Here is a 14,910-nt window from a genome sequence, read left to right as displayed (position 1 = left end):
ATTGAAAACTATGGCCTGCTTTTTAAATATATTAAAATTCAAATTTTCATATTTAATTACTATACTTTACCCAAATCAAATCAAATTACTTTTTTAGAATTTCACTTATATTCAGATATATATTGTTAAATTACTATAAATATTTGATTTTATTATAATTATTTTTAAAAATATTCATATAATTAATTGTAATATATTGATAGTATAAAGAAATTATATTAAAAATATCAAAATTAAAAAATTTGTTTTATATGTTTTTGTATAAGCTTTTTATCACATTTATATTGAAATTCTTTTTTACTAATTGTGTATCTAAATTAGATTTTATATTGTATTGTGGAAGAAAATCAAAACTTTTTAGTTTTGATCATTCCTTTAGATTTTTAAACTAAAAAATTATGATATAACATAACATATTTAAAAATGACGTGTCATACAATTTCATGATAGAAAATAATCAACACATGTGAAATTACAAAGAATCTTCTAAAAAAATCAATTTTATTTTTAGAAATTATTCATTTTTGTCATCATAATTTAATTAATGGCATATAAATAATTAATCTATCTGAATGATTTTACAACATTCAATCTTATTTAACATATCATTTAAAATATATTACATTATTATTTTTAAATCAAAAAATTCAAGGAAAATATCAAAATGGGAGAATTTAAAAAATAAAAATTAATTTCGTTAATCGGTGAAAATAAGAAGATCAAAATTGAAATTATGTCTAAAATAAATTATTATGTATGTCTCAATCGATTGATTATTACATTATGTATGTCTAAAATAAATATATTACATTATGTATGTCTAAAAATTTAATTATTAATTTGAACATAGTTAGAAATCAATAAGAAATAACAAGAAAATATTTTACTTATTTATAATTAAAATATAAAAATAATAAAATACAAATATATCCATAAATTATAAAACAAATAATACAATTTGATACTTAATTAAAAATAAATACATCACCATCAATTTGTGTGTGGCTCTTAAATAATTACAATAAAAAATTAAATATTTTTAATAATCTTAATACTATAATTAATTGATAATATAAAAATATTTTATTCCAGTAATGTGTATAAATTAAACAGAACAAATATCACTTCTCCTCCAAATCCATTCACTTTTAGAGGGAGCTAAAATTGGTTTTGTATGGATTTTGTTCCTCCTTTTGATTTCGATCCTTTCAAAGCAATTGAACTAATTAACTAAAACTTCACATAATTTTTCACCTTTCATTCCCTCTGACCAAATAAAGTGGAAGGGAGAGGAAAATCTTTAATATTAAAATAATGCAATCCTAATATAAAGAATTTAAGATATTGTTGGATATTTTTCGGAACTAAGTCGTCTCACATTGCTAATTAATGTGAAATATGAAATGGTTTTTTTTTTTCTATCTATATAAACCTCCACATCGTTAATTATTTCTCATTAGATTCTATTTCTATTAAATATGTGTAGTGCTGTCAAAATGAGATGGATCAAATTAGTTAGGTTATTTGACCAACATGTTAGTACAAATTAGGCTTTAAAAAATGAACGATATTTTTTAGTCAAAATTATTAAATCCACATTAAAAATAAGATTGGGTTTGACCCCGCTACCACCTAGTCTACTACAACTAAAACAATATAATTTTTTGTAAATAAATTATTATAAGCAGAATTAGAGATGACTCAAGTAATAGATTTTTTTTTTCTTCTATTTTTGGATTGACTTTCAAAAGTGGTTTTTTTGAGTTGATTTTGAAAGAAAAAAAAAGTACTAGGTCATCCATAATTAAGAAATAAAATAAAATAAAATCTAAAATACCAAAAAAATGTATTGCACTAAAAAGTAAAGAACAACATAACATTGAGGTGATACTTATGTCATTGATCAAAACTATAATTGTTAGTCCAACACCTTTATTGATTCAACTTCATTTGTGATTGTCGTCTACCAACCAATATTGATTGCAAATCCATCATTTGCTTTGAAGAATGAACACGACCATGTTCTATATGGTGGCAGTGTTTTGTATTATAGTTTTATTTTATTTTATTGTCTCTATTGTGGTAAATAATTGATGATGCTTTTGTGTTATAATTTTTATTAATTGAAATAAAAAATAGAGAAAAAATTGGCCAGTCTAGATCGTTGGTCCGCATAGTCTATAATGAGCGGGTTAGTCTTAATAAAACACGGTCCTATAATAAAGTGAGTCGGACCAATCTGACCTATTCATATGTGCGGGTCTTTCGAGAAAGTGTTGGGTCAATCTATTTGACATCTCTAGATCTACCTTAAATCTATATTTGTTTCATACGTATTCTCTAATTTTGTGATGTAAAAGAAAATCAAAAAATTTATTAATTCTTTTTTTCAGTTTTTTTATTTTTTTATTGAAGCATCTTTTTGTGACACATATTCAAGTTTATATCATTAACCACTTTGAATACTTTATTAACTACTAAAATATAAATTATTAACTACTTATTTAACATATATCTAATTAATTACTAAAATGCAAGATATTAACTACTTTAGAGTACTGCGATTAACTGGTTAAAGAAGTAATCTAAAGGGATTAATGATACAAACATGTAAACATGTATGTTATATTAAAAAAAATGTTTTTATTATTTTTTGAAAACAATTGCAAAAATAGTAGATAAACAATACACTATTTGTGTCTCTGTGAAAAGTTATATTTCAACAACACAAGTCTTAATATATATGTACAATTAGGTGGACAATATTTTACAACATATTTTACCACATCAACCTATTTTTATAAAATAGTGGGGTATATCAACATAAAACCTGTGTACACCCAATCATGCAAGTCCTTAAATTAATTTATATATAATTTTCACATGCGGAAATTCAGCTATTAATATATTCATACGAATTGGCCATAGCGTAGCTCCACGATGTTTTTGTTGTATTAGCTATTTAAATTATACTTTTTTAAATATTCACTTGTTGTAAAAAATAAAATAAGTAATATTAACCATATATTAATAATTAAACTAATAATTAATATTATATACACTTATATTATTATTTATAAATAGTTATAATATTAACTATTAATTAATTAATTTTATTAACTTTTTGCTTTAGAATTAAATACTATAAATTGAGAAAGTAGTATTTTGTTCGGTGAATTTTACTAAGTGCAATGTTAACCGATACCAATCCCTCGTATCTGCAAGAAAAGTAAAAGACAAATATTAAACGTTTTATGTGCCTCAGTTGCCGCTGGATCCAAAACTATGCTTCTGAAACGCACGGTTCACAAAGTCTACGTCAACGGCCACATGTTTCCCTATATTGTATTCCAAGCACAAGTTAATCATTTTCATTGAAAAGTTTAATTATTATAAACTGTGAATGCAAATAATTCTATATCTATAATAAATATAAATTATTAATTATGTAATTATTTGGGAAATCTAAAATTTTGTTGAATATAATACTTAATTATTTGATGTAGTGTTGTTATATTTAACTAAACTTAAAATTTGAATTTATTTTATTTTATTGGTATTGGTAAGCACCTTTTTTTCATGAGTAGTATCATACTAGTATTATATTATATAATTATACGGTGATCTAAGATCCAACCAATCCAGAAATGTGACTGTCGCGGCAAGTTTGGCAAAGTACATGCAATTGCTGTAATTGAACGCTTGGATATAAGAATGTAATGAACAATAAAGGGAAGCTTTTTCACATATTGAAATTGAAGAGTTTTGACATATATGTTTTATAAATCAATAAAGTAATATAATTTTTATAAATTAAATATTCATTTGTTGAGTTTTATATTTTAAAAAAAATCATTTTATAAAAAAAAAATATCATTTTATTATTTATAAACATTATACTAAATTTTACATTTATTATAAAAATATTTAATATTCACTATTATAAGTAATACAAAAAAAAATTATTTCACTGCTATTTTTGCTAAATAATATTTAGTTATTATACATACATAAATGATAGAAAATAATTTTTTTAAAATATTTAATATTAATTTAAAGATCAATTTTACCTCAACACGGTGAATCAAATCATGTACAGTATAAATTATCACAATAAATAGTTCATAATTGTTAGAGGACTCAAAGTATCATATTCTATTATAGTAACGGAAGAAATGGAGATGATATTTCCCTTCTATGTGAATTGTTTCTACAAACCTAAGAGATATATTGTGAGAGAAATCTAGTATCCAACTCTCCCACTTTTACCTGTTACCACTTCAAAGTATTTGAAAATATAATTTTACTTTTTTTTTTTATCATGTACTATTTGATAATCAAATTTTTTAAAATTATTAACATTTTTACAATTTTAAATTTGTGATTTTTTTTAAGAATTCTAAAAAAATTGCATTTCAAAAGTTTTATGTCCATCTAAATTTAAAAATAACAAATAATGAAAAATTGAATTTCGAAAGTTTCACATTCGTTTAAAGTTTTGAATTTTTATTAAACTATTGGAAAAATTGCATTTCAAAACTTTCACATTTATTCAAAGTTTAAAAAATCTTTTAAAATTTTCAAATTTTTTGACTATTAAGCTGTAGATGAAAAAAAAAGGTAAAATAATATTTTCATGTGCTTTGAAAATTAAAGATAAAAATGAAAAAGTGAGTGGTAGATTTTTTGTGAATACATTTTGTTTTTAATCACTATAAAAAATACAATTTTTAATTCCTACAAAATTATTATGAAAATAATTTTAGTCTCTCATTAAACGAAATATCAGGGCGGTCCAATGGTAAGGTCACAAAGCCATTACTTTAAGCCTCCAAAAAAAGATAAATTTTTAACTTAATAAAAAAACCTAAAAAAAATATTCATTAATAAATTGAGGGTTAAATATATTTTTAATCCCTATCAAATTTCAACTTTAAAAAATGCAACTTTTAATCTCTATAAAATTAGCATGCATGCATATTTAATCCCACCTGTTAAGCAAACATATTTTTAAATGATTTTTTTCAATCATATTTGCAACAATATAAAAAGTTTCTCCAAAAAAAGAAGCTCAAATTTTAATTTATAAATCTATATTTTCATTACTTTTATCTTGAATTTTGTTAATTTATAAAATTCATATTTAAATCGCCGGAACTTAAAAATTCTAAATATTTTTGGAAGAACTTTATAAAATGTTCTAAATATGCTTGTAAAAGATCATTCAAATTTTTTAAAATTAAAAAATAATTAAATATGTTTCATTTCAACGAAATTAAAACTGCTTGCTGGATAATTTTGCATGACTAAAAATTGTATTTGTATTTTACAAAGACTATAGTTGAAATGTTAAAATTTTACGAGAATTAAAAACATATTTAATTCATTAATTAAAAGGCCTCAATCAAATTCTAATATTGCCAAAACTAAAACTAATAAAATTTTGTCTAAAATTAACTTGATCTCGACAAATATTAAATTAATTGATCAATTAAAAATGTAATACTATATGAAATGATTTTTTTGTTTAATAAATGATTTTTATGTTCTAAAGTATCTTAAAAATAATTTTGATAATTTTTTTTAGTTATTTTACTAGAATACTATTATAAACTATAAAAGGTCTCAAATACGCCTTAGTTTTTCATATGTGTTGGGTTGGTTCCACAAAATATGTTTAATGTCTTAAAAAATTAAATTTTTTAGATGATTTTCTACAAATGTATTTAGAATATTATAAATTTTTCATCAACAAAAATTTAAATTTTTTTAATTTGAATAAATTAAATATGATTTTTTTTTTCAATGTCAAAAACTCTAAAAGTAACAAAAATATGAACCTACAAATCAATTGTTGACCTCATTTTTTATGAAAGAAATTTTCAAATTATTATGAACATGTATGAAAAATCATTTTAAAATATAGTAGTTGAATCTAAAACTCTTTGTATGATAACTTTGTAGCAATTAAAAATTGTGTTTTTTTTACAGCAACAACAAAAAAGTATTGAAATTTTATATGATTTAAAAATATATCTAACTCATATTAATTACTTGTAAACATTTAAATAAATTAAAAATTCAATTTAATTTTCTAACATCCAACAATGAGGATTGGACAGCTAAAGAGCAAAATTGTAAAGAGGTCGTGGGTTTGAGCATCGTAACAAAATACTAACAATTACAAATAATATTCATATTTTTATTAAAAAAATCCATTTACAATTTTTATGTAATTATTTAGTGTAACCTTTTTTTATATATGTATATATAAATAACTACTCTAAATAATGGCCCTTCGGGTGACACCTTGAACAACTGTTTTATTAGTAGTCTTCTCCTTGAATTAACACTAAATTTATAATTTATATAAAATAACAATATAGTATGAGAAATCTTATACAAACTAGCAAAAAAGACGATCATCTCATATCCGTATGTCTGTTTTTTTATTGCTCTAATGTGTATATATATTATTTTGTTACTTTGGATAATTATGACTTTGACTTCAATTATTTATTTATTTAAATGTTTCCATACATTTACCTGTAAATTAATAGAATTTAGGATTTTTTTAGATTATAGTAAGGAAAATTATCATTAAAATTAACCATTTATAATTGTCTCATATAAATGTTGTACTACTTCTTTTAAGATTATAAAATTAAATTTTTATTATTAAATCACACGTCGTGAATAAATAAGTTTTGTGATATGTATTCGTAAGTGACTAAATATACATACAAATATAATTTTTTTTTTTATTTCATATCAAATAAATTAAAAATTACAAAAAAACAGATATTTGTTGTTCAAATGACATGTGATATCACAACATTTTAAGCTTGTATAGTTGATATTAAATTTAAGTAAATTGTTTGACAAGTTTTTGTTGAACTCTAATAAATTTTTTATTTATATAAATTAATTATATAGTTGTAGAAAATATTTTTCTCAGCTGTAATTTATGATTACAATTGACAATGAACTTTACTTTCAAAAGTTATAATAAGTTGTATTGATATTTTTACTTTTCAAAATTTTCATCCATAAATTCAGTAATTTATATCATTGTATAAAAGGCAACTCCTTATCTTGGTCGAATCTTTTTCTGAATAAATTTACTCTTAAAAATCAATTATTTTTTAAATTTACATTTAAATTAATTCAATATTTTCATATTCAAATGTAAAACACATGACATTGCTATTTTGATATTTTTGAAGAAAAATATTCATCAAAATGCTAAAATGAAGAGTACTATCAAATTGATGATAGAATAGGGTATTTCACATTCATATTTTGATATCTATAAGAAAGTGAATAACACGATAATGATACATATAAGTAATTCAGAAGTCAATCAGAAATTATTAAATAAAAAATTTAATTCTAACAATCAAACTAATTTCTTACATATATGATCAGCGACCAAGAATAATGTCATCCATCTTCGGAAAAAATATTTGTTGTTGTTTGCTCATATCAATTATTATATGTCGTCTTTGAGACTCTCTGAAACGACCGATTCAACCACATGTTGACAAGTTATATGTAAGACCGATAAAGTATTGAATTTAGTGATATTCTCCATCAATGTCTTACTCAGACAATACCAACTAAACGAGTCTTTCTTAAGTAATTTAACAAACATATAGAATACAAACTTAAAAAAATAAACTAAAAAACTACAATGAGACGGAAAAAATCAAAACGCCGTACTAAGACAGCGAACAAAATACCGTCGCACTTGAACGACGAAATTACAAAACAAAATAAGAAATAAAAAATAAAAACAATATGTAGAAACTACTTATATAAATATAAAGAGAAATATTAAGCGAGATAAAAAGAAATTAAACAAGTGATTTTAGATAAAAAATAATCTTACACCACTTATCACAAATTGAAAAAGATGAAAATAGATAAAGAAAAAGAGAGGAGTGGTGCTTACAGGATAAGTTTGAATAACATAAATACTATAAAACTAAAATATAAGAATTAAATTAAAAAATATATTATACATTGAAACAAAATAAATATTATATATTAAAAGAATGTTATACAATAAAACAAAACGAATTCAAATTCACCGTGTAAATGCATTTGAAAAACCCACCGCCTTTTTAACCTTTTGATTCATTCAAGCATGGACACCATCACTTACAAATTAGCATAATTACACCGTGTACTTAAACCAAGACATTGAAAATTTTAATGATTTCAATGTTGACAAAGAGGAAGAGTTAGTTATCTTTTATTTGATTCAAATAATATAAAAATATGTAGCATCAAAATAAAAATATCAAAACATGAAAATAGGAAGGCAAATGGTGCCCTTAGATAATTACGGTTGTTTAAAATTCAAAATGTGATGAAAATAATATTATGAAACGCTATTTTAAGAATTACAAAAAATAATACCAGAAGTCGTTGTTGATATTATATATAGGTATAGATTTTAATGAGATTAATTTCATGATTTGGATATTTGTAAAGATATATTTTTCAAAAGAAGATTATATATTTAATTGATATTTGTTTATAACTATTTTTATTATATTTTATTAATTTTTGGCATAGTTTTTTTAAAATTTATCTTTTGAGCCATTGATACACCAAACTAAAATATATTAAAGTGAAACTCAATTAGAAAGAAAATAGTTGTCACTTTAAGTTTCAACTAAGATAATGATATCGTAACAATATAAACTCACTTGCAAGAAATATATACTTTATTTTTTTCTAATACAAAGATATATAAACCCTCGATCGAGGCTAAACGTCTAAAAAAATAAGGTGTGCATAGCCAATCACCTTTTCCATACGATGTTTTTTTTTTCTTTAAAAAATTTGTTATAATATAGTAGGTATATATTGGCGTGCAGGTTGCATTGAGCCTTCTAGAGGGGTAAGTATGATCAAATTTATGAACAATATGTTAATATCACACTGTATTTTCAATTAAAGACATGCAATCTATTTCAATTAGATTCCACTATTGGATGAAAGCTCTTGCTAAAGAATAGGCATGTCTTTGGTTCCTGATTGAGTTAATTTTGACTTTTGATGGAGAAATCCCACATTGTTCGAAATAGGTTTGGATTATCACCGAATTTTAAAGTCTAAGCAAGAACAAAGATATAGATATCTATTCGCGTCTAGGATTGAAAATGAGTTAAATTGAATTTAACTAATTAGTTTGGTTCAACTCGATTAGATAAAAATTGGTCTAGATCAAATTTAACTCAAGTTTGATATAAACATTTTTTTAGTTTAAATTCGACTTGATCAAACTTGTGAACAACTCACATTAGTTCGTTAGTTATAATAACTTATTTTAAAAATTAAAATTTTAAATTTTTATCTTAATTGCAATTTTAGTCCCTTTAATTTTACTAATTCACAAAATTAGTTCTCTTATTTTAAAAGTCGACAATTTTGGTATCTCATTCTAATTTTTTAACTAAAAATAATGACGTTAGATGCTTTAAATAAATGACATATGATACGATGATGTATAGTGATTAACACCTATGAAATTAGAATAAAATGTCAAAAAAACTTAGTTTTTAACTATATAATTTTTTTATATTTTTAATTTAATTAATGACATATGAATAATTAATGCAGCTAGATGGTTCTATATCGTAGAATTGTATGTCACATCATTTAAAATATATCAAATCATAATTTTTTAATTTAAAAATCTGAATAAGAGATCAAAATTGTCGACCTTTACAATAGAGAGACCAATTATGTGAATTGATAATAATACAAAGATCTGCAACTAAGCTAAAAAAATTACATTTTAATATTAGCTTTTTAGATAACAATTGTGTAATTGAAAAATATAAATGTAAATTTGATCAATAAAAAATCCAATTTTAAATAAAATTAGTTATCATTATACTTTAAATAAGTATGAATTATTTGTGTGTTATAAGTATTTTTCAATAAAATATAATAGACTCACACAACATAAAAGTCCAACTATCACAAACATATTCAACCTACAATTCAGATAGATAGAACTAGTGAACAACAATCACAATAATATTAGTCAATAGTCAATAAATCAACTATATGAAACTCAAATCATATACAACTCAAATTTAAGTCATTTAATTAAAGGACTCAAAAATTAGAAAATCAAATGAAAATTGATACAAACTAGATTCTGAATCGAATTAAGAACAATTTTTGAAATTTGTTTATTTATTTCATATCTCACCAACCAAGATCATGAGTTATTTTGATGTAAGTTAAAGAAGAGATTTGAAAGAGATGAGATGCATAAAATAAAAAAACTTGAATATCTAAAAGCTTTTTAATAATTAAGGGTAATTTTAATTTTAATCTCTCTAAAGACGTTCTTTTTCTCTATTTAATCATATAATTTTAATTTTGTTTTAATTTAGTCCTTCTCATAAATTTTCTTGAAGTTGAGATATTTAGATAAGAATTTTTCTTGAAGTGGACATAATTTTATGACGTGGCATGACATGACTAATGTTTTGCTTTTTCAATCTTGTAATAAAACTAAAGAATGAATTTCGAATTTGAACTCCATAACCCCTTCTTGAACTTATAAGGATTCTTCTTAGCCTAATCTCGGATTTCGAATTTAAAATCAATATATAGTTTTAGATTTATAATCAAATTCATTATTTGGTTTTAAAACCGGTTATAAAACTAATTGTAAAATTGGTTATGGTTAAATAACCGATTTATAATTAAGCAACCGGTTTTGAAAATTTTAATTTTAACATCAATTTTTTTCTTTCAAAATTAGTTAAAATTTGATTATTTAAAAAAAATATTTATTTATAGTTTAAAAATTGGTTATTTAAAAAAATCGATTTTTTTGATAAATTATTTTAAATAAATTCTCACCAAATTTTTTGAGAAAAAATTCGATTTAAAATTTTTTTGAGAAAAAAAAAGTTTTTTTTATAATCTTTTTCTAATATTTTTTCAAAAATAAAAAATTCAAATTTTTTTCAAGAAATAAAATCTCAAAAATTAACAAAATATTTGTAGTGGATAAAAATCAAATTCAAATACAAAATACAAGTGGTTATCCAACCAATTTATAAATAAACCGGATTATAACCATATGATTTTAATCGGATATTTAAAATGGACGTGGATCTGATTTTCGATTTGGGCCTCATAACCGGATTTTTTGCACAGCCCTACATACAGTCCATTGTTCTTCATATTTTTTATTTTAAAAAACTATAATATATTCATAATACTATATTTAGTTATTTTTAACTATTTATTATTATTCAGTTTAACCGTAATTCAATTAATTGAATTTATTTATTTTTAACTATTTATTATTATTCAGTTTAACCATAATTCAATTAATTGAATCAATTGAATTACGATTAGTATGTTTTACTTGATTAATTTAACTAAGTGAACCAATTAAATTATTATTAGTATGCTTTACCAGTTTGATATTTAAAACATTAACTCAAATTTAAACTTTCTCGAAAAGGATTTATGTTTTAAAAAATTTAAATTAAATTTTCTAGCACTAAAAGAATTTCATTTCGCCTACCACAAATCTTAATTGGGGCATGTTTTCCAATTATTTGGGTTTCACCTCTATCTTTATGTTTAAAAAAAAATTAAAATGATATTTTTATTTAAACGTGAGATAGGATTATATATTTAACATTTTAGAGTAAAATTTTCTAAATTGAAAAGATAAAAATTAGAGTGGTCTTAAAACGATATATCGTCGCTGCGAGACTGTACAACTCTTCTAAATATATTGAGGATATATATATATGGTGTTAATAATTAACAGTAAAGAAATAGTATAATAATAAATTAATAAGCAACAAAAAGAGGAATCGTGCTCGAGGTTGCTAAACTATAGGAAATGTTACCAAAGTAAAATAGGGAAGCAGTTCAAAATGTGTAGAAAGTTTTCACATATATTTTTAAGCATATCTTTAAAAAAGAAAAATTAATTAAATTGAATAATAACTTTTAAAATATCGAATAGTTCCAACACAATAAACAACATATAGTTTGGCCGTACCTCGCACCCTAGAAAGTCGGAGGGAGATTAATTCGAAACTCAACTTTAGGGCACACCAACTTTTTTAATTTGTATAATATGTTTAAATAAATATTAAGAGCGATATCAGTTTTTTTTTTTTAATAATATGGAAAAATACTTAATTAATATCAATTTTTGTTTCAGTGTTAAATAAAGTATAAGTTTGTGCTTGTTTTCACATACTACTTTTTTTTAGTTTTTATACATGTATACAAAAAAGAAGAGAATAAGAAAAATAAAAAAAAAATACAGAAGAATAAATGTATAGAAATGAGATATAAGAAAAAATTAATATCAATGTCATTTTTCTTTTAAAATTAATATTGATCTTATTATTTTGAAAATTTGGCAAAGAAATAGAGATTAAATATATTTTGTTAAAAAATGTCAATTTCACATAAAAAAAATATACTATGATAAATCTTTATGATTACAATATGTACATGCATTATATACAAATATTAAGTCAACCTATGAATCTTTTAAAATTTATTATTTATATCGTAGATCAAACGACTAATTCACTTAATAGAAATATTTGAATAGTATAACTTATATAAAGAGATTTTAAGTCTTTAAAAATTTAAATCATTATTTAATAATGAGTTTAAACTATGTTATAAACATCTTGAAATTTATCTAAAATAGGATAATTATCACGATCTCAATTATCACGATCTCAATGAAAACATTATTTTTGAAGAATTAAATATTACATATATTTTAATAATTGAATCAAAATTAAGATATATAATATTGAGTTATTTAATAACATTTTATTGTTTCCATAATGTCTACATAATTTCTACAATAATATTAATCATCGTTGTTATTGTTGCATCTGTTGGAATGCATTGCTCTAAATTAAAATTATCAAAATCTTAATTTAATAATGAATAAATTATCAATTTAATTTTTTAATTAATTATAATGAATAGATAATGAATGTTTTTGCAAGTAAAAAAATATAATAATCACACAATTTCATTTTAATAGTTTATTTGAGACATCAAAATATCTTAACATTAACCTACTTGTAAGTCATATGTGTAAGGAAAGACTACTTTTGAAGCCATATGTTTTTGCAAAGAAACTCTGACAACGAAGTAAAGTAGAATGACAACAGGATTTAACATTTTCAGAATGACAAAGTATAATAATTTTGAACCCTAGATTAATTGCGAGGTAATTCAAGTTCTATAGCAGTCCGCTAATTTAGGTTAGATTCTTATTTAAGAGTCGTTGCACTTCAATTGTGATAAGAACCAGGGGTGTTCAAAAAAACCAAAAACTGAATCAAATTGCAGAACTGAACTGAACCAAACTATTTTTGAACTTGGTTTATAAAAATTGAGAACCGAATTATTTTCGAACTGATTTTTTAAAACTAGAACCAAACCGAACCGGGTTTTAGTTTGAAAAAACCGAACCGGGTTTTAGTTTGAAAAAACCGAACCAAACTAGTTTTCAATTCGAAAAAACTAAACCGAATTGGTTATTATTTCAAAAAACTTGAACCGAATTTTTTTTAGAAATAATTAGGGGTAGTTATGTAAAATTTGGCCTATATAAATAAAAAAAATTAAGTTAAACTGGTCTATTTCGATTCAAATAATAAATTAGTGCACCAATTTATAAAACGGTTCGGTTCGATTTTTTGAACTAAAAACTGGTTTAGTTCGATTTTTTCAAATTGAAAACCAGTTTGGTTCAATTTTCAAACGGTCTAGTTCAGAACTGAACTTTGCCCACCAGTAATAAGAACTAGTGAGAGTTTTCTTTAACGTGAACGTAAGTTGTTATTGATATAATCGTTGTAATCAACCCTAAGGCAAATATCGACGATATCTCTTTGAAATTCGAATAATTTGTGGTCTTTAATGTTTGGTTGTTTTTTTTTTACGTGTATTGGGCCATTTAATTTGGTTCAAGGTTTAATATGAACGTAGCTAGATCTACTAACTTTGATCAGAGGCCCATATTCTCATACCTTTCCAATTTTATTCAGTCATATAAACCTTATAATGAATTTGTTCATTTCATAATTAATTGGGTCTATCCGATCATAAATCACAACCCAAAAAAGTAGCAGACAGCCAGCGTGCCTGTGTGTGTCTACAACCAACAGAAATGCACAAGGAAACCAGCGGTGTATCTAGCAAATCAAACCACATATCTGACCCGATCCAAAGTTTCTTAATTGCTAATATGAATTCACATCAACTTTTTATAACGCTTCGGACTCATGCTCAATTATTAGTTCCTGTAATTATTTTTTTAGCAATGTTCACAAAATTTCATTTATGAATTAATCGATGAGGATATTTATCTAAAATTTATGAGTTCACTTGTCTTCAAACTGATATTTAAATCATAATAATAGTTAAATTAATATGACATGTATTTAATACTATGAGTTGGGATCCTCTCTCTCAAGTATGTGAGGGTCTATATAAAGAAAAGGCAAAAATATAAAATTAATATTTTAATTATAAAATCAATTAATATTTTAAACAGTTACTTGTACCCAACAAATATTTTAAACAATTATAAAAAATTTAAACAAAAATTTCAATGACCTACTTTTGTGGGAAAAGGATGAACTAATGGAATTTGTAAGTTGTGAGTTTAATTTATGGTAGTGCGCTATTAGAGGAAAGTAAATGTAATTTTTTTATAAATATTGAGTGAACTCAAAAGTCTTTTTTTAGTTTACACTAAGTCCGAGACACTATACTTAGACATCTTTAAAATACCAATACTCATGCATCGAGAGAATTCTTGAACACATCAATCAAAGAAAATATGTATCATATATATCATATATA

Source organism: Cicer arietinum, chromosome 5 (genome assembly GCF_000331145.2).
Source record: "Cicer arietinum cultivar CDC Frontier isolate Library 1 chromosome 5, Cicar.CDCFrontier_v2.0, whole genome shotgun sequence".
In the NCBI taxonomy this organism is placed as follows: domain Eukaryota; kingdom Viridiplantae; phylum Streptophyta; class Magnoliopsida; order Fabales; family Fabaceae; genus Cicer; species Cicer arietinum.
This window is presented reverse-complemented; position numbering follows the sequence as displayed.